Consider the following 21,783-nt stretch of genomic DNA (forward strand, 5'->3'; position numbering starts at 1 on the left):
TCTTCCTTTCTGTTTTTGTTAGAAACTTAGATATCTCATGCTTTGTGTGGTGTCAACTAGTATAACAAAAAAGAGTAATCAATAATTGATCACAAAAATAAAATACACTGGAGAAAGAGAGGGAAGAGGAGTGAATTATGAAGAAGATGATGAAGGGCCCAGCAGGTTGCGAAGACAACAGACAGGCGACAGACGAGCGGAAAGTTGTCTGAATGTTCGATTCTTTATCAACTAACTTCCCTCCAGTCATATATTCCTCTATTCTCAGTTCCCTTTCTCTCTTCTGTCGGGAAAAGTCCTCTAAACCCATCAGAAACCAATTAAAACAAAGACTTGGCCACAAATGTGTAAGTGTGTGTGTGTGTGTGTGTGTGTGTGTGTGTGTGTGTGTGTGTGTGTGTGTGTGTGTGGTCTCAGTCCACCCTCTCCTGACTCTCTCCAGAAAACCAAAACAACAGCTGAGAGATAGAATACCAGAAGGAAAGGACAAAAATAAATTAGACACACACACAAACAAACACAAACACACACATTATCATGGTGTTCATCCAGGTATTTTCTGACAGTCTCCAACGCGATGTGCACAGCCTACTCAGGTGGGTGTCCTAGACACAAACACCAATTACTGTGGCGTGCAGGTGCCCACAAGTACAGTGTTACGGGTGGTCAATTAGAGAAATACCCACTTGTTTGGACCAGCTAACCGAGTGGCTGTCTACTCTGGCTGTCTACTCTCTTCCACTATTATCTACAGTACCTGCTTCACTCTGTTTCTCAGGGGCTGAGTCCCAAATGGCACCCTATTCCCTATTTCGTGCACTACCTCTTCCTGCTACAATTCAATTGGTGACAATATTGAGTAAAATCACATGCTTCAGCATTTTATTCGAACAATATCTTTATTGAGGCAGTTTCATTGAGTTTGACCTTCTCTGAGCTCCGTGTGAAGAACACTCGTCAGAAACCCTGGGGAGTCTTGGAGCGCTACCATCGGTAAACTCGCCAGCAGCAAATGGAGGGATTACATCCCAACTGACACCATCTCATCCCTAATCTTTGTTAATCTGCCTGTCTAATCTCAACCCCTAATCTGGAAACCTCTTTCTACTGCAACTGATATCTAGTGTGCTGAACTCACTTCACCTCATGGCAAACTACTGAGTAGTGAGGCTGGAAAACACGTCAACACACACAGAGAACACAAACACTTTTGTTTGACTAACCGTAGATTCCGGTGGAGATGCATGGGAACGCTTGCCTCTCCACTGGAAATACATTTAAAACTGCACTCCCTCACTTTACAGTACCCTGACCCCTTCCCCTTCCCCACCCCCACATACTCATTTACTCTCCCATCACTTTCCAATCCAATCCAACCCTCCCATTCTCCCCCAACTCTCCCACCCTCACTCTCATCATCCCCACATCCTCACACTCCCCCTCCCTCCCCCTATCAGTCTCCCCCTCACACAGGTCTCCTCAGAGGGAGCTTCAATAGATTAATTTTTTCTTCCCCCTAATCGTCATCGGACCCTTTTTTGTTGAAGATTTAACAAATGATGCTTGGCATCAGTCTCCCCCTCAACACAGTACGTAGCTTGGCATCAGTCTCCCCCTCAACACAGTACGTAGGTTGGCATCAGTCTCCCCCTCAACACAGTACGTAGCTTGGTGTCAGTCTCCCCCTCAACACAGTACGTAGCTTGGTGTCAGTCTCCCTCTCAACACAGTACGTAGCTTGGTGTCAGTCTCCCCCTCAACACAGTACGTAGCTTGGTGTCAGTCTCCCCCTCAACACAGTACGTAGCTTGGTGTCAGTCTCCCCTCAACACAGTACGTAGCTTGGTGTCAGTCTCGCCCTCAACACAGTACGTAGCTTGGTGTCAATCTCCCCCTCAACACAGTACGTAGCTTGGTATCAGTCTCCCCCTCACCACAGTGTGTAGCTTGGCGTCAGTCTCCCCCTCAACACAGTACGTAGCTTGGTGTCAGTCTCCCCCTCAACACAGTACGTAGCTTGGCATCAGTCTCCCCCTCAACACAGTACGTAGCTTGGTGTCAGTCTCCCCCTCAACACAGTACGTAGCTTGGTGTCAGTCTCCCCCTCAACACAGTACGTAGCTTGGTGTCAGTCTCCCCCTCAACACAGTACGTAGCTTGGTGTCAGTCTCCCCCTCAACACAGTACGTAGCTTGGTGTCAGTCTCGCCCTCAACACAGTACGTAGCTTGGTGTCAATCTCCCCCTCAACACAGTACGTAGCTTGGTGTCAGTCTCCCCCTCACCACAGTGTGTAGCTTGGCATCAGTCTCCCCCTCAACACAGTACGTAGCTTGGTGTCAGTCTCCCCCTCACCACAGTACATAGCTTGGTGTCAGTCTCCCCCTCACCACAGTACGTAGCTTGGTATCAGTCTCCCCCTCACCACAGTACGTAGCTTGGTATCAGTCTCCCCCTCACCACAGTGCGTAGCTTGGTGTCGGTGGCCTTCTCCAGGCTGTGATGGTAACAGTCCCTGAGGCAGCTCCTCTCCTCCACTTCCCCCTTCACTATGGGCCCCACTCTGTGGATCACATCTGGAACACACACATACAGACAGACAGACAGACAGACAGACAGACAGACAGAGAGAGAGAGAGAGAGAGAGAGAGAGAGAGAGAGAGAGAGAGAGAGAGAGAGAGAGAGAGAGAGAGAGAGAGAGAGAGAGAGAGAGAGAGAGAGAGAGAGAGAGAGAGAGAGAGAGAGAGAGAGAGAGAGAGATTAAGTTAATTCACAGCACATTGCAATCAACACACTACACTACTCTGGGATTCTGAGCACAACAGAACACAATCCCAACAGGAACACTGCGTCAATCTATTACTAAACTAAAGCCCTTTTCCCTCTGGGCTGGCAGGTCACAGAGTACATTAGCCCTGTGCACTGAGCCTCAGTCAAGAGCGAGGGGACCTTTGGGGGGCTGGGTGGATAAGAGGGGGGCTCAGGGTGGGCTGTGGCCTCTGTTAGTAATACGAAGGTCAACCATCACAGTACTCCAGTTAAAAGCCCAACATGACTCAAGGTTCAGAGAACGGTCATTTATGGTGGCCACCCATCTGCTTGTCAGTGTGGTAAATGTCAGGGACTCAGCCTCTGCCTCAGACACAGCCACCACACTATAGCACTGAGTCTGACTGACCCCCTCAAATAGAGTTCTCTACTCTCCAACTCTCTTTATCCTCTAAATCTAAAAACACAATTCTCTCCTTTTTTTAAAAAAATTATAATTTCCGCACTGCTTCTCTACTCTTTAATTGTTGTCCCTTTCTCCATCCTTCCTTTCTACACCTCCCTTTCTCCTTCTCTCTCTACCCTCCTCCTCCTCCTCACCCTCCCTCTCTCTCTCTACCCTCCAATAACGAGGCAATATACAGCGGGTACCGGTACCGAGTCAATGTGCGGGGGTACAGATTAGTCAAGGTTGTGGCGGAGATCGTTGTGGGCTATACTCGGCCTTGTATTAGGACAGTAAGTTGGTGGTTGGAGACATCCCTCTAGTGGTGTGGGGGCTGTGCTTTGGCAAAGTGGGTGGGGTTATATCCTGCCTGTTTGGCCCTGTCCGGGGGTATCATCGGATGGGGCCACAGTGTCTTCTGATCCCTCCTGTCTCAGCCTCCAGTATTTATGCTGCAGTAGTTTATGTGTCGGGGGGCTAGGGTCAGTCTGTTACATCTGGAGTATTTCTCTTGTCTTATCCGGTGTCCTGTGTGAATTTAAATATGCTCTCTCTAATTCTCTCTTTCTCTCTTTCTGTCTTTCTCTCGGAGGACCTGAGCCCTAGGACCATGCCTCAGGACTACCTGGCATGATGACTCCTTGCTGTCCCCAGTCCACCTGGCCGTGCTGCTGCTCCAGTTTCAACTGTTCTGCCTGTGGATATGGAACCCTGACCTGTTCACCGGACGTGCTTGTTGCATCCTCGACAACTACTATGATTATTATTATTTGACCATGCTGGTCATTTATGAACATTTTAACATCTTGACCATGTTCTGTTATAATTTCCACCCTGCACAGCCAGAAGAGGACTGGCCACCCCTCATAGCCTGGTTCCTCTTTAGGTTTCTTCCTAGGTTTTTGGCCTTTCTAGGGAGTTTTTCCTAGGGAGTTTTTCCTAGCCACCGTGCTTCTTTCACATGCATTGCTTGCTGTTTGGGGTTTTAGGCTGGGTTTCTGTACAGCACTTTGAGATATCAGCTGATGTACTAAGGGCTATATAAATAAATTTGATTTGATTTGATTTAAAGTGACAATGCATAGATAATAAACAGCAAGTAGCAGCAGTACCACAGCCATGCGGTAGCAGAGAGAACCGTCTATGACTTGGGTGATGAGAGTACATTTTTTTGGGCCTTCCTCTGACACCGCCTGGTATATAGGTCCTGGATGTCAGGAAGCTTGGCCCCAGTGATGTACTGGGCCATATGCTCTACCCTCTGTATTGCCTTATGGTCAGATGCCGAGCAGTTGCCATACCAGGCAGTGATGCAACCGTTCAGGATGCTCTTGATTGTTTAGCTGTAGAACCTACGAGGATCTAGGGACCCATGCCAAATCTTTTCAGTCTCCTGAGGGGGAAAAGGTGTTTTCGTGCCCTCTTCACAACTGTCTTGGTGTGTTTGGACCATGATAGTTTGTTGGTGATGTGGACACCAAGGAACTTGAAACTCTCGACTCGCTCCACTAGAGCCCCGTCAATGTTGATGGGGGCTTGTTCGGCCCTCCTTTTCCAAGAGTCCACAATCAGCTCCTTTTCCTTGCTCACATTGAGAGAGAGGTTGTTGTCCTGGAACTACACTGCCAGGTCTCTTACCGTCTCATTGTTGTCGGTTGTCGGTGATCAGGCCTACCAGTGTTGTGTCGTCTGCAAACTTATCGACGGTGTTGGATTTGTGCTTGGCCACGCAGTCGTGGGTGAACAGGGAGTAAAGGAGGGGACTTTGCACGCACCCCTGAGGTGCGTGCAGTGTTGAGGATCAGCATGGCGGAGATGTTGTTACCTACCCTTACCACCTGGGGGCGGCCCGTCAGGAAGTCCAGGATTCAGTTGCAGAGGGAGGTGTTTAGTCCCAGGGTCCTTAGCTTAGTAATGAGCTTTGTGGGCACCATGGTGTTGAATGCTGAGCTGGTGTCAATGAACAGCATTCTCACATAGGTGGTCCTTTTGTCTAGGTGGAAAAGGGCAGTGTGGAGTGCAATTGAGATTACGTAATCTGTGGATCTGTTAGAGTGGAATGCAAATTGGAGTGGGTCTAGGGTTTCTGGCATGATGGTGTTGAAGCAGTTTCAAAGCACTTCATGGCTACAGACGTGAATGCTACAGGGCGGTAATCATTTAGGCAGATTACCTTCACTTTCTTGGGCACAGGGATTATGGTGGTCTGTTTGAAACATGTAGGTGTTACAGACTCGGTCAGGGAGAGGTTGAAAATGTCAGTGAAGACACTTGCCAGTTAGTCTGCGTATGCTTTGAGTACCCACCCTGGTAATCCGTCAGGCTCCATGGCCTTGTGAATGTTGAAGTGTTTAAAGGTCTTGCTCACATTGGCTACGGAGAGCGTGTCGTCACACAGTCGTCCAGAACAGCAAGTGCTCTCATGCATTCTTCAGTGTTGTTTGCATCAAAGCGAGCATAAAAGGCATTTAGCTCACCTGGTAGGCTCGCATCACTGGGCAGTTTGCTGCTGGGTTTCTCTTTGTAGTCCGTAATGTTTTTCAAGCCCTGCCACATCCGACGAGCGTCAGAGCCGGTGTAGTAGGATTCAATCTTAGTTATGTATTGACGCTTTGCCTGTTTGATGGTTTGTCGGCGGGCATAGCGTGATTTCTTATAAGGGATTTTCTAGTCACTCTCCTTGAAAGCGGCAGCTCTAGCATTTAGCTCAGTGTGGATGTTGCCTGTAATCCATGACTTCTGGTTGGGATATGTACGATCACTGTGGGGATGACGTCGTCGATGCATTTATTGATGAAGCCAGTGACTGATGTGGTATACACCCAAATGCCATCGGATGAATCCTGGAACATGTTCCAGTTTGTGGTAGCAAAATAGTCCTGTAGCTTAGCATCCGCATCATCAGACCACTTCCGTATTGACTGAGTCACTGGTACTTCCTGCTTTAGTTTTTGCTTGTAAGCAGGAATCAGGAGGATAGAATTATGGTCAGATTTGCCAAATGGAGCGGGAGGGAGAGCTTTGTATGTTTCTCAGTGTGTGGAGTAAAAGGTGGTCTAGAGTTTTTTTCCCTCTGGTTGCACATGCACTAAAGTCCTTGGCCACTAGGAGCGTCACTTCTGGATGAGCATTTTCTTGTTTTCCTAAGGTCTTATACAGCTCGTTGAGTGCGGTCTTAGTGCCAGCATTGGTTTGTGGTGGTAAATAGATGGCTACGCATAATATAGATGAGAACTCTCTTGGTAGATAGTGTGGTCTGTAGCTTATCATGAGGTATTCTACCTCAGGTGAGCAATACCTCGAGACTTCTTTAATATTAGACATCGTGCACCAGCAGGTATTGACAAATAGACACACACCCCCACACCTCGTCTTACCAGACTTAGCTGCTCTGTCCTGCCGATGCACTGCTTGACTCTCAGATCGTTCACAACTTTGTGGAAGTTACGTGTTTTGCTGATGTTTAGGCTGAGGTAATTATCATTTTTTGTGTGCTCTAGGGCAACGGTGTTTAAATTTAATTTGTAATTGTGGTCCTGGCAACTGGACCTTTTATGGAAGATTATTTTTGTCTTACTGAGATTCACTGTCAGGGCCCAAGTCTGAATATGTCTCTCTCTCTCTCTCTCTCTCGCTCTCTCGCTCTCTCGCTCTCTCGCTCTCTCGCTCTCTCGCTCTCTCTCGCTCTCTCTCTCTGTCACCTCAGGCAGACCATGCTGTCTGTGGGGTGTAATTTACTGCCTCTCTCCACTGCTGTTTACATTATCGATCTGCTGTTTGTTTAGTTTCCCCATACATCACCTTAGTCAGGCACATATTACTGAGAAAGAGAGGAAGGGAGAGGCGAGAGAGCGAGAGAGGGGAGAGAGAAAGAGAGGGGAGAGCAAGAGCGAGAGTGAGAGGGAGAGGGGAGAGAGGGAGAGAGAAAAAGGGGGGAGAAAGAGAGAGGGGAGACCAAGAGAGGGGCCAGAGAGAGGGGAGAGAGAGAGGGAGAGGGGAGAGAGAAAGAGGGGAGAGAGAAGCGAGACAGAGAGAGAGAGAGAGAGAGAGAGGAGTGAGAGAGAGAGGGAGAGAGGAGAAAGAGAGAGGGGGAGAGAGAAGGGGGAGTGAGAGGGAGGAGAGAGAGGGCAAGAGAAAGAGAGAGGGGAGAGACAGAGGGGATAGAGAGAGGGAGAGTGGGTGAAGAGAGAGGGGTGAGAAAGAAGGGAGAGAGAGAGAGAGGAGAGAGAGGGTAAAAAGAGAGAGGAGGGAGAGAGAGGGAGGGGTGAGAGAAAGAGGGATAGAGAGAGTGAGAGGGGGTAAAGACAGAGAGGGGTTCGATATAGAGAAAGAGGGGAAAGAGAGAGAGAGAGAGAGAGAGAGAGAGAGAGAGGGGGAGAGAGAGGGGAGAAAGAGGGGATAGAGCGAGAGTGAGAGAGATGAGAGTGAGAAAGAAGGGAGAGAGACACAGAGAGAGGGGGAGAGAGGGAGGGGGGATAGAGGGTGAGAGGGGGTGAAGAGAGAGAGGGGTTCGAGATAGAGAAAGAGGGGAGAGTGAGAGAGGGGAGAGAGAGATGAGAGAGAGGGTAGAAAGAGAGAGAGAGGGGGAGAGAGAAAGAGGAGAGAGAGGAGAGAGAGAGAGAGAGAGAGGAGAGAAAGGTTAGAAAGAGAGAGAGGGGGAGAGAGAAAGAGCGGAGAGAGAGAGGAGAGAGAAAGGAGAAGAGGGGAGAGAGGGGGAGAAAGAGGGGAGAACGAGAGGGGAGAGATGAGAGAGGGGAAAGAGAGAGAGGGTAGAGAGGGTGAGAGAGGGGAGAGAGAGAGGGGGAGAGAGAGGGGGAGAGAGAGAAAGAGAGGGGGAGAGAGGGGGAGAAAGAGAGAGAGATGGGGAGAGAGAGAGGGAGAGAGTGGAGAGAAGGGGTAAAGGGAGATAAAGGAATGAGAGGAGAGAGTTGGACATGATACATAGTTGATACGCCATGTGATCCTGTAACACCCACTCCTAATTTTCCATTGGGCCATATTCCTCCTATTGTTCTGGCGATTCAACCGGCCTGTTTTTGTGTCACTTTCATCCCCCTGACACCTCCGCTCTGTCCTGGACACTCTGAATTCTTACCTGTGAGTCACTGCGATCGCTTTTTATTCAAAACGTTCATTCTCTTCCCTTCCTTTCTCTTCGCTCCCATCTGTCTCTCTCCTTTTTAACTCCCATTCTATGCCACCCTCTGGGTGTCAGGCCTCAGTTGGTGCTCATTGAAGCAGACAGGGCACTAAATCCAGGCCCAGGCTTTGGCACAAAGAAAGCTCTGCTCCTTAAAGCCCAGAGGGCCCCTCGGCTCCCTCTTGAGGAGAGGAGTTAAGCTCAACAACTCTCCAAGGAGAGACAGAGAGAGGGAGAGAGAGAGAGAGAGAGATACAGGGGGAAGGAGAGGAACAAAATCACAATGGTAAAAGGACCAGAAATAATTTTCATAAACAGAGAAATTAAAAAGACATTCACCATTACCCAGCATGGAGCCTGCAGTACAAAGCAATACCACTGGAGTCGGCAGGTAGCCTAGAGCGTTGGGCCAGTATCCGAAAGGTTGCTTGATTCAATCCCCGAGCTGACAAGGTAAAAATATGTCGTTCTGCCCCTGAACAAGGCAGTTAACCTACTGTTCCCCGGTAGGCCGTCATTGTAAATAAGAATTAGTTCTTAAATGACTTGCCTAGTTAAACAAAGGTTACATTTAAAAATGTAAAAATACCCAGTGTAGCGTGGTTCGTTCTGCGTTGTGTATTTTTATTTAGGACACTGCCACAACTGGAATTCTGTTGGTAGAATCATTTTTATTCGACCTGCACACGAAGAGACAACACACAATATGTTAGCCCTCGGTGCAGTCACAGCTCTCGGGCACCTGCGTGAGCACATAGCAACTCACTCAAACACGGTCCCAAATACTCCCGAGTTACAATAGGTACCCTAATTAGCGAGCTTGGTGAAAGTTATTACTAACATAAATCTTTATAATTGTTCACATTTTAACAAAACCTATAGTTGCGTAACAGCACTTTATGTAACTTTACCACAGTTTTATATTGCCAAATTACGGCGCCAAGGACAACATACCTTGCTAGTTGAAGGTCCGGCCAAAAGAGAACGATAAAATGGTCCGTAAGTACGGATAACCCGTGATGGACCAAACCAAAATATACAAACTTTTACAATTAGGTGTATTTACAATATAGATACTACACCAGCATGGAAGCTGCAGTATAAAGCAACACCACTACCCAGCATGGAAGCTGCAGTATAAAGCAACACCACTACCCAGCATGGAAGCTGCAGTATAAAGCAACACCACTACCCAGCATAGAAGCTGCAGTACAAAGCAACACCTAGAGCAACAGATCTGCTGTTATGCCGTGTTTACATGGTGAGAGGGAGACGGCAAACCGGATGCCATTGTTTTCAATGAGAGTACAATGGTAAATGCCGTCAACCGTCACAGTTGACAGGACTTTCCTCCAAAGTTAAAATATTTTAACTTCTGCCATAGCGTTGTTTTCTACCAGATGTTGTTTTACACTGTTCACTGTAATCACCATAGCAACGCATACCGTCATGCGGGCTTGCTTTTGGCGTCACCGTCTTTCTTGTCTGGTTATGATGACTTTTGCTTTCCTCGTCTAAACACAGCATTAGCTAGATGAAGACTTAACAATCCATTTTGACCTTTATTTAACTAGGCAAGTCAGTTAAGAACAAATTCTTATTTTCAATGACAGCGGGTTAACTGCCTTGTTCAGGGGCAGAACAACAGATTTGTACTTTGTCAGCTTGGAACTTGCAACCATTCAGTTACTAGTCAAACGCTCTAACCACTTGGCTACCCTGCCACCCCATCTCACTCCTGTAACATCTGCTTCCAACTCGCACTCTCAAACACAAAGATCTCCTGAACACAGCTCACTTTCCAGCTCACACTCTCAAACACATAGATCCCCTGAACGCAGCTCACTCTCCAGATCCCAATCACCTGAATTCTGATCACCTATTCACACACCTGTATGTCATTATCACACACTATTTAATTCAGTTCTTTGCAACCCATCACTGTGAGGTATTGTTTGTTTTGTGACACTGGTCTAGTCGTAGCGCTGGGTTGCATGTAATTTACTCCTCCCGTGTATGATAGATTTTACCTGCCTCACTAACGACGCCTTATGCCTATTCCCTGCCTGTACTTTAGCCTATCGGTTTTCCTGGTATCAACCCATTGCCTGATTTCCCGGACAACGTTACTAGCCTTTTCCCTGCCTGTACTGTTGCCTTTTTGGACCCCTGTGTATGACCTTCTGCCTGCCCCTGGACCCAGCTACCTCCTGGGGACCTTTACAATTAAACACCTACTGTGCCCTGCTCTTGAAACCAGCTCTTTGTCTCCCCTTGTATTCATTACACCTCCATGGTGCATCTTTAGCTTCAGTTATGTCTCCATAGTCGATACACAAGTAACTATCATGTCAATAACAGAGGGAGATACACTATATATACAAATGTATGTGGACACCCCTTCAGATGATTGGATTCGGCTAATTCAGCCACACCCATTGCTAACACGTGTATAAAATCGAACACACAGCAATGCAATCTCCATAGACAAACATTGGCAGTAGAATGACCTTACGGAAGAGCTCAGTGACTTTCAACGTGGCACCATCATAAGATGCCACCTTTCCAACAAGTCAGTTCGTCAAATTTCAGCCCTGCTAGAGCTGCCCTGGTCAACTGTCAGTGCAGCACTGGTGGTCAATGCCGTTTAAGATGAGGGAGGACTATAATATTGTTTTCATGCGCATGGCCTTATTTCTATTACAACATATTGGATGACTCTCATTCATATTACATTCACAGAGTTCAATGTAACAGCTATAGGCTTAGGCTACTACATGACACTAGAATTTTCCCTATACCCATCATGAGGTTGCTACAACCTAGCCTATGAATGAAAGTTTACAACATAGGTGCACACAGGTCGAGAGACACATTTCAGGTGACAGACACACATGGACAGACAGTGACATTCAATACTGCCTTGCACATTCTTGCCTACATCTAACTAATATAAGGTGTAATTGTTAGTCCAACAGTTGCAAACAAGAGTTTCTATTGGTCAAATAAAAGTATGTTTATACCCGTTTTGTTCTGTTTGCTTCCGTGCTTCCGCTTCTGTGAGAGCATGAAGTAGAACTGAGCTGTTGATTGTCTCTCTAGGGGAGAATGAAGTAGAACTGAGCTACTTATAGTCTCTCTGGGGGAGAATGAAGTAGAACTGAGCTGTTGATTGTCTCTCTAGGGGAGAATGAAGTAGAACTGAGCTGTTGATAGTCTCTGTGGGGAAGAATGAAGTAGAACTGAGCTGTTGATAGTCTCTCTGGGGGGAGAATGAAGTAGAACTGAGCTGTTGTTAGTCTCTGTGGGGGAGAATGAAGTAGAACTGAGCTGTTGATAGTGTCTCTGGGGGATAATGAAGTAGACCTGAGCTGTTGATAGTCTCTCTAGGGGGAGAATGAAGTAGAACGGAGATGTTGTTAGTGTCTGTGGGGGAGAAGGAAGTAGAACTGAGCTGTTGATAGTGTCTCTGGGGGAGAATGAAGTAGAACAGCTGTTGATTGTCTCTCTGATGGAGAATGAAGTAGAACTGAGCTGTTGACAGTCTCTCTGGGGGAAGAATGAAGTAATACTGAGCTGTTGTTAGTCTCTGTGAGGGAGAATGAAGTAGAACTAAGCTGTTGAAAGTCTATCTGGGGGAGAATGAATTGGGCCTGAGCTGTTGATAGTCTCTGTGGCGGGAGGAGAAAGTAGAACTGAGCTGTTGATAGTCTCTGTGGGGGAGAATGAATTAGAATCGTTAGTCCAACAGTTGCAAACAAGAGTTTCTATTGGTCAAATTAAAGTATGTTTATCCTTGTTTTGTTCTGTTTGCTTCAGTTTAAGAAACGTTTTTTCAACAGAATTGGCGGATTGAATGCACCGCTGATCACGCATAAACACAGTACACTTTCATAGCAGCCACGTTGTAATCCTTCTCGCATCCAAGTGCTCTCCTCCTCTCACCTTGTCCCTTCGCTTGTGGACTTCAATGAACAACACATCAGCTGTATGTGACCAGGTGAAAAAACCTTTCCAAGCCAAACTGCTACACACAGCCTACATTGTTATCACCATATTAGCTAAAGTAACATCATAGTCAGCATAGCTAATAGAACTAACGCGTTAATAGACCCGCTACAATTATGCAGTAACATTATAGTGTATAGTCAGTAAGCAGTTTCACCGGTGGGCCCTGGTGGCAATAAATTAGTAATACCAAAAGCGTACCTTGACTTGTAAGAGTTACAGTGTTGTGTTGGAAAGTCATAGTATTTTTATCAGTTATTAGGTGACATGTGGTTATATTTAGTACAGTTTTATCTAAAAAGGATACATTTTAAAATGTTTTACAATTAATATTCTTTTGAAAATCACTGAGGAGGATGGTCCTCCCCTTCTTCCACTGATGAGCCTCCACTGAAGTGCAGTTATTGTGAAGTGGAAACGTCTAAGAGCAACAACGGCTCAGCCGCGAAGTGATAGGCCACACAAGCTCACAGAACAGGTCTGCCGAGTGCTGAAGCACGCTGCGCGTAAAAATCGTCTGTCCTCGGTTGCAACAGTCATTACTGAGTACCAAACTGCCTCTGGAAGCAATGTCAGCACAAGAACTGTTCGTAGGGACCTTCATTAAATGGGTGTCCATGGCAGAGCACAAGCCTCAGATCACCATGCACAACACCAAGCATCGGCTGGAGTGGTGTAAAGCTCGCCTCCATTGGACTTTGGAGCAGTATTCTCTGGAGTGATGAATCATGCTTCCCCATCTGGCAGTCCAACGGACGAATCTGGGTTTGGCGGGTGCCAGGAGAACGCTACCTGCCTCAATGCATAGTGCCAACTGTAATGTTTGGTGGAGGAGGAATGAATAATGGTCTGGGTCTGTTTTTCATGGTTCGGGCTAGGCCCCTTAATTTCAGTGAAGGGAAATCTTAATGCTACAGCATACAATGACATTCTATATGATTCTGTGCTTCCAACTTTGTGGCAACAGTTTGGGGAAGGCCTTTTCCTGTTTCAGCATTACAATACACCCGTGCACAAAGCGAGGTCCATATAGAAATGGTTTGTCGATATCGGTGTGGAAGAACTTGACTGGCCTGCACAGAGCCCTGACCTCAATCCCATCGAACCCCTTTAAGATGAATTGGAACGATGACTGCACGCCAAGCCTAATCGCCCAACATCAGCGCCCGAACTCACTAACGCTTGTGTCTAAATGGAATCAAGTTCCCTCAGCAATGTTCCAACATCTAGTGGAAAGCATTCCTAGAAGAGTGGAATCTGTTATTGCAGCAAAGGGGGGGACCAACTCCATATTTAATACCCATGATTTTGGAATAGATTTTCGATGAGCAGATATCCACATTATTTTGGTAATGTAATGTATAAACTGAGGAGAAGAAGAGAGAGGAAGCGAAAGAGAGGAGAGTGAAGGAAGGAGATAGATAGGCTAAGTGGAAGAGGGAAATGGGAGAAAGAAAGCAGGTAAAGGTGATGTGTAGATGAGCAGGAGGGAGAGGAGGGAGAGGTATTGGAGGAGAGGGGCGAGGGTGTTTGTTAGGTTTGTGGTGAGGATTTTAATTAGTGATAATTGGCCACTGAGGGAAATGTTACTGAGGGAGGGATGGAGGGAGGGATGGAGGGATGAGGTGAGGGAGGATAACTAGCAACTGGCAGTGGTGACGAAACAATCCCTCCCTCTCTCTCCCCCCCTCTCTCCTTCTAGCACATTCTCTCCATCTCTTTCTCCTTTACTCTCTCCCTCTCTTACTCATTTATTCTCTCTTTCTCTTGCTCCTTTACTCTCTCCATCTCTTACTCCTTTACTCTCCCTCTCTTACTCATTTATTCTCTCTTTCTCTTGCTCCTTTACTCTCTCCATCTCTTACTCATTTATTCTCTCTTTCTCTTGCTCCTTTACTCTCTCCATCTCTTACTCCTTTACTCTCCCTCTCTTACTCATTTATTCTCTCTTTCTCTTGCTCCTTTACTCTCTCCATCTCTTACTCATTTATTCTCTCTTTCTCTTGCTCCTTTACTCTCTCCATCTCTTACTCCTTTACTCTCCCTCTCTTTCTCTACACTCTCCCTCCCTGATGTGCACTGCTGACTCTGTGGTTTTGACACGGTAACACCACAGTATCGGTACACAGGTGGGCTCTGGGGCTCTGGTTGTCTGGTCTACCTGCCAAAGATTCCCTACTCTAACAACAACAAACACACACATTAACACACACACACACACACACACACACACACACACACACACACACACACACACACACACACACACACACACACACACACACACACACACACACACACACACACACACACACACACACACACATATTTTCCGCCTGATGCTCTTACGTCATTCTACCATACTATTTTTCTCTCTCTCTCTCTCCCTCTCTCTCAATTTCTTTTTCCCTCTCTCTCCTTCAATTCTTCTTTACTATTCTTCCAGGGTTGCTACACTGGAGTCTGGACACTTTATTGAATCCAGCTCCAGTTAATGGTGGTTAACAGTCTGAGGCACTTAAACTGTTAGGGGCTGTTAGTTAATGGATGGCTGTGTTTAGTACTGTATCTCTCTGTTGGTTGATCATGCTGTGCTCTGCAGGCTGGTTGCACGACACAGTGAGACGCCCCAGCAGGCCTGTACTACAGGGACACTGATTGTCACTGCTTCTCAAATGGCTCCCTATCCCCTATACAGTGCACTACATTTGACCAGGACCTAATGGGAATATGGTGCCATTTAAGAAGCATCCTGTCTGTGTCTAATTGTGTTTAAAAAGGCCTGTGATCAGTGATAGTGTCTCATCAGTCTGATATTACACAATGACAGATAGTCTATGTGGGGGGAGAATGAAGTAGAACTGAGCTGTTGATAGTCTCTCTGGGGTAGAATGAAGTAGAACTGAGCTGTTGATTGTCTCTCTGGGGGCGAATGAAGTAGAACTGAGCTGTTGATTGTCTCTCTGGGGGAGAATGAAGTAGAACTGAGCTGTTGATTGTCTCTCTGGGGGAGAATGAAGTAGAACTGAGCTATTGATTGTCTCTCTGGGGGAGAATGAAGTAGAACTGAGCTGTTGATTGTCTCTCTTGGGGAGAATGAAGTAGAACTGAGCTGTTGTTAGTATCTCTGGGGGGAGAATGAAGAAGCACTGAGATTTTGATTGTCTCTGTGGGGGGAGAATGAAGTAGAACTGAGCTGTTGAAAGTCTCTGAAGTGGAGAATGAAGTAGAACTGAACTGTTGATAGTCTATCTGGGGGAGAATGAAGAAGAACTGAGCTTTTGATAGTTTCTGTGGGGGAGAATGAAGTAGAACTGAGCGGTTGATAGTCTCTGTGTGGGGAGAATGAATTGCGCCTGAGCTGTTGATTGTCTCTCTGCGGGAGAATGAAGTAGAACTGAGCTGTTGATAGTCTTTCTGGGGGAGAATGAAGTAGAACTGAGCTGTTGATTGTCTCTCTTGGGGAGAATGAAGTAGAACTGAGCTGTTGTTAGTATCTCTGGGGGGAGAATGAAGAAGCACTGAGATTTTGATTGTCTGTGGGGGGAGAATGAAGTAGAACTGAGCTGTTGTTAGTATCTCTGGGGGGAGAATGAAGAAGCACTGAGATTTTGATTGTCTCTGTGGGGGGAGAATGAAGTAGAACTGAGCTGTTGAAAGTCTCTGAAGTGGAGAATGAAGTAGAACTGAACTGTTGATAGTCTATCTGGGGGAGAATGAAGAAGAACTGAGCTTCTGATAGTTTCTGTGGGGGAGAATGAAGTAGAACTGAGTGGTTGATTGTCTCTCTGGGGGAGAATGAAGTAGAACTGAGCTGTTGATTGTCTCTCTGGGGGAGAATGAAGTAGAACTGAGCTGTTGATTGTCTCTCTGGGGGAGAATGAAGTAGAACTGAGCTGTTGTTAGTATCTCTGGGGGGAGAATGAAGAAGCACTGAGATTTTGATTGTCTCTGTGGGGGGAGAATGAAGTAGAACTGAGCTGTTGAAAGTCTCTGAAGTGGAGAATGAAGTAGAACTGAACTGTTGATAGTCTATCTGGGGGAGAATGAAGAAGAATTGAGCTTTTGATAGTTTCTGTGGGGGAGAATGAAGTAGAACTGAGCGGTTGATAGTCTCTGTGTGGGGAGAATGAATTGCGCCTGAGCTGTTGATTGTCTCTCTGCGGGAGAATGAAGTAGAACTGAGCTGTTGATAGTCTTTCTGGCGGAGAATGAAGTAGAACTGAGCTGTTGATTGTCTCTCTTGGGGAGAATGAAGTAGAACTGAGCTGTTGTTAGTATCTCTGGGGGGAGAATGAAGAAGCACTGAGATTTTGATTGTCTGTGGGGGGAGAATGAAGTAGAACTGAGCTGTTGTTAGTATCTCTGGGGGGAGAATGAAGAAGCACTGAGATTTTGATTGTCTCTGTGGGGGGAGAATGAAGTAGAACTGAGCTGTTGAAAGTCTCTGAAGTGGAGAATGAAGTAGAACTGAACTGTTGATAGTCTATCTGGGGGAGAATGAAGAAGAACTGAGCTTTTGATAGTTTCTGTGGGGGAGAATGAAGTAGAACTGAGTGGTTGATTGTCTCTCTGGGGGAGAATGAAGTAGAACTGAGCTGTTGATTGTCTCTCTGGGGGAGAATGAAGTAGAACTGAGCTGTTGATTGTCTCTCTGGGGGAGAATGAAGTAGAACTGAGCTGTTGTTAGTATCTCTGGGGGGAGAATGAAGAAGCACTGAGATTTTGATTGTCTCTGTGGGGGGAGAATGAAGTAGAACTGAGCTGTTGAAAGTCTCTGAAGTGGAGAATGAAGTAGAACTGAACTGTTGATAGTCTATCTGGGGGAGAATGAAGAAGAACTGAGCTTTTGATAGTTTCTGTGGGGGAGAATGAAGTAGAACTGAGCGGTTGATAGTCTCTGTGTGGGGAGAATGAATTGGGCCTGAGCTGTTGATTGTCTCTCTGCGGGAGAATGAAGTAGAACTGAGCTGTTGATAGTCTTTCTGGGGGAAGAATGAAGTAGAACAGAGCTGTTGATTGTCTCTCTGGGGGAGAATGAAGTAGAACTGACCTGTTGATTGTCTCTCTGGGGGAGAATGAAGTAGAACTGACCTGTTGATTCTCTCTCTGGGGGAGAATGAAGTAGATCTGACCTGTTGATTGTCTCTCTGAGGGAGAATGAAGTAGAACATTTTTTACATTACATTTTTGTCACGCCCTGACCTGAGGGAGCCTTTTCTATATCTCTATTTAGGTTGGTCAGGGTGTGATTTGGGTGGGCATTCTATGTTCTTTTTTCTATGCTTTGTATTTCTTTGTTTTGGCCTGGTATGGCTCTCAATCAGGGACAGCTGTACATCATTGTCGCTGATTGGGAGTCATACTTAGGCAGCCTGTTTTCCTTTGGGGTTTGTGGGTAGTTAATTTCTGTTTAGTGTGTTAGGATACCTGACAGGACTGTTTGGTTGTCGTTTGTTTTATCTTTGTGAAGTGCCCTTTTTCATCCAAAATAAAAGATAAACAAATTCCACGCTGCACCTTGGTCTACTTCTTCAGACAGCCATTACAATTTTAGTCATTTAGCAGACGCTCTTATCCAGAGCGACTTACAGTAGTGAATGCATACATTTCATACATTTTTTTTCTCTGTACTGGTCCCCCGTGGGAATCAAACCCACAATCCTGGCGTTGCAAACACCATGCTCTACCAACTGAGCTACACGGGACTAGAACTGAACTCTTGATAGTCTGTGTGGGGAGAATGAAGTAGAACTGAGCTGATGATAGACTGTGGGGGGAGAATGAAGTAGATCTGAGCTATTGATTTTCTATCTAGTAGAGAATGAATTCGATCTGAGCTGTTGATAGTCTCTATGGGGAGTTAATGAAGTAGCACTGAGCTGTTGATAGACTCTCTGTGGGGGGAGAATGAAGTGGAACTGAGCTGTTGATAGACTCTCTGTGGGGGGAGAATGAAGTGGAACTGAGCTGTTGACAGTCTCTGTGGGTGAACATGAAGTAGAACTGAGCTGTTGATTGTATCTCTGGGGGAGAATGAAGTAGAGCTGAGCTGTTGATAGTTTCTCTGGGGGGAGAATATAGTAGAACTGAGCTGCTGATATCCTCTCTAAGTGGAGAAGGAAGTAGAACTGAGCGGTTGATAGTCTCTCTGGGAAAAGAATGAATTGGGCCTGAGCTGTTAACAGTCTCCCTGGGGGGTGAATGAATTAACTGAGCTGTTGATAGTTTCTCTGGGATGAGAAACGGTAGAACTGAGCTATTGATAGTCTCCCTTGGGTGAGAATGAAGTAGAACTGAGCTGTTGATAGACTCTCTGTGGGTGGAGAATGAAGTAGAACTAGCTGTGGATAATCTCCCTGGTGTGAGAATGAAGTGGAACTGAGCGGTTGATAGGCTCTGTAGGGGGAGAAAGAAGTATAACTGAGCTGTTGATATTCTCTGTGGGTGGGAGATTGAAGTATAACTGAGCTGTTAATATTCTCTCTGGGGGAGAATGAAGTAGAAATGAGCTGTTGATAGACTTTCTGTGGGGGGAGCATGAAGCAGAACTGAGCTGTCGATAGTCTCTTTGGGAGGTACATGAAGTAGAACTGAGCTGTTGATAGTCTTTCTGGGGGAGAATGAAGTAGAACAGAGATGTTGATAGTCTCAGTGGGGGAGAATGAAGTAGGACTGAGCTGTTGAAAGTCTCTCTGGATAATGAAGTTGAACTGAGTTGTTGTTAGTCTCTGTGGGTGAGAATGAAGTAGAACTGTGCTGTTGGTAGTCTCTCTGGGGGGATAATGAATTGAGCCTTGTCACGTCCTATCAACAGCTTGTCATGTGGTTGTTTCCTGTTTAGTCTGAGCACCTTACAGGACTGTTTTCGTCATTTGTTTTGTGTAAGTGTTTTTTTCCCTTCTAATAAAAAGAAGATGATCAATATACCCGCTGCATTTTGGTCTACCTACAACAACGCTTGTGACAGAACCATCCACCAAAGAAGGACCAAGCAGCAGAGGAAGGAGCAGCAGGAAAGCTATTTGGAGTCATGGACATGGGAGAAGATATTAGATGGTAAAGGACCATGGCACCAGGCTGGGGAGTACAAGCGTCCGAAGGAGGAGCTGGAGGCAGCTAAGGCAGAACGACAGAGGTATGAGGGATTATATCCTCCATTTCAGGAGGAGAGGAGGCAGCCCCCCAAATGTTTTTTGGGGGGGCACACGGGTAGTTTGTCTAGGCCATGGGTGAGCCCTGAGCCAACTCCCCGTGCTTACCGTGGGGAGCCAGTCCAGGAATCAAGCGAGGAGCTTGACGCGTGATTCCGGAGAGAGGTACTGGCGGAAAGGGCACGAAGGGGCACCTGTGTTTATTATGGGGAGCGACGGATCAAGCAAGCACCATGTTATGCGGAGATACGCACGGTATCGCCAGTGCGCAGCTACAGCCTGGTGCGCTTGGTGAAAGTTCCTCACAGGTGTCATGCTAGAGCCAGCATCGAGCCAGGACCGGTGATGCAAGTTGCAAGCATCAGACCGCCGGTGAGGGTTCATGGCCCAGTGTATCCTGTTCCTGCTCCTCGCACTAGCCTTGAGGTGTGTGTTACTAGGCTGGCACCTCCAAAGCCAGCCCCACGCACCAGGCCTATAGTGCACCTGCCCAGTCCAGTACGTCCTGTTCCTGCTCCTCGCACTAGCCCTGTTGTGCGTGTCAATAATCTGGCGCCTCCAAAGCCAGCCCCACGCATCAGGCCTCTAGTGCGCCTGCCCAGTCCAGTATGGGGACAGTGCCCCGTCCAGAGCTTCTGGCGACAGTTCCCCGTCCAGTGCTTCAGGCGACGTCCCACAGTCCGGAACCGACAAAGACGGCCCACAGTCCGGAACCGGCAGAGACGGCCCACAGTCCGGAACCGGCAGAGATGGCCCACAGTCCGGCGCCTGCAGAGACGGCCCACAGTCCGGCGCCTGCAGAGACGGCCCACAGTCCGGCGCCTGCAGAGACGGCCCACAGTCCGGCGCCTGCAGAGACGGCCCACAGTCCGGCGCCTGCAGAGACGGCCCACAGTCCGGAGCCTGCAGAGACGGCCCACAGTCCTGAGTCTCCAGAGACGCTCCTCAGCCCTGAGTCCCCAGAGTCTAAGCCCTGAGTCTCCAGAGACGTTCCTCAGCCCGAGGTCTCCAGCGACGCACCTCAGCCCGAGATCTCCAGCGACGCACCTCAGCCCGAGGTCTCCAGCGATGCACCTCAGCTCAGAGCCTTCAGCAATGGTCTACAGCCCTGAGCCTTCAGCGGGGGTGGGCAGATTAGAATGGGGACTAAGGCCGGAGCCTGAGCCACCTCCGTAGTTGGAGGATTAGGGAGGGGGGGTGTAGCACGGGAGCCGTCGGTGACGGTGGCCACCCTCCCTTCCCTCCCTTTAAATTTGGGGTTATCTTTGTGTTTATTTTTGTGTTTCAGTGCATCTGAGCTCTGCACCTTTTGGGGGGGGGGGGTACTGTCACGTCCCGACCAGTAAAATTCGGTTGTTTGTTAATGTAGTTTGGTCAGGGCACGGCAGTGGGTGTTTGTTTAGTGTGTCTCGGGGTTTTTGGTTTATGTTCTATGTTTTCTATTTCAATGTGGTTTTTCTAGTTTTTCTATGTCTATGTTAGTTTTGTCAATGACCTCCAATCAGAGGCAGTTGTTTGTTGTTATCTCTGATTGGAGGCCATATTTAGTTGTGTTTTTTCACTTGTGTTTGTGGGTGGTTGTTTCCTGTTTAGTCTGAGCACCTTACAGGACTGTTTTCGTCGTTTGTTTTGTGTAAGTGTTTTTTTTCCTTCTAATAAAAAGAAGATGATCAATATAGCCGCTGCATTTTGGTCTACCTACAACGACGCTTGTGACAGGCCTTAGCTGTTGATAGTCTCTGTGGGGGGAGAGTGAAGTTGAACTGAGCTGTTGATAGTCTCTCTGGGGGATAATGAATTAGGCCTTAGCTGTTGATCGTCTCTGTGGGTGAGAATGAAGTAGAACTGAACTGTTGATAGTCTCTCTGGGGGAGAATGAAGTAGAACTGACCTGCTGATTGTCTCTCTGGGGGAGAATGAATTTGAATTGAGCTGTTGAAAGTCTCTGTAGTGGAGAATGAAGTAGAACTGAACTGTTGATAGTCTATCTGGGGGAGAATGAAGAAGAACTGAGCTGTTGATAGTTTCTGTGGGGGAGAATGAAGTAGAACTGAGCTGTTGATAGTCTCACTGGGGGGGAGAATGAAATGGGCCTGAGCTGTTGATAGTCTCTGGGGGAGAATGAAGTTGAACTGAGCTGTTGATAGTCTCTTTGGGGGAGAATGAAGTAGAACTGAGCTGTTGAAAGTCTCTCTGCGGGAGAATGAAGTAGAACTGAGCTGGTGATAGTCTCTCTGGGGGAGAATGAAGTAGAACTGAGCTGTTGAA

Source organism: Salmo salar, chromosome 09 (assembly GCF_965601325.2).
Source record: "Salmo salar chromosome 09, fSalSal1, whole genome shotgun sequence".
Taxonomy (NCBI): Eukaryota; Metazoa; Chordata; class Actinopteri; order Salmoniformes; family Salmonidae; genus Salmo; species Salmo salar.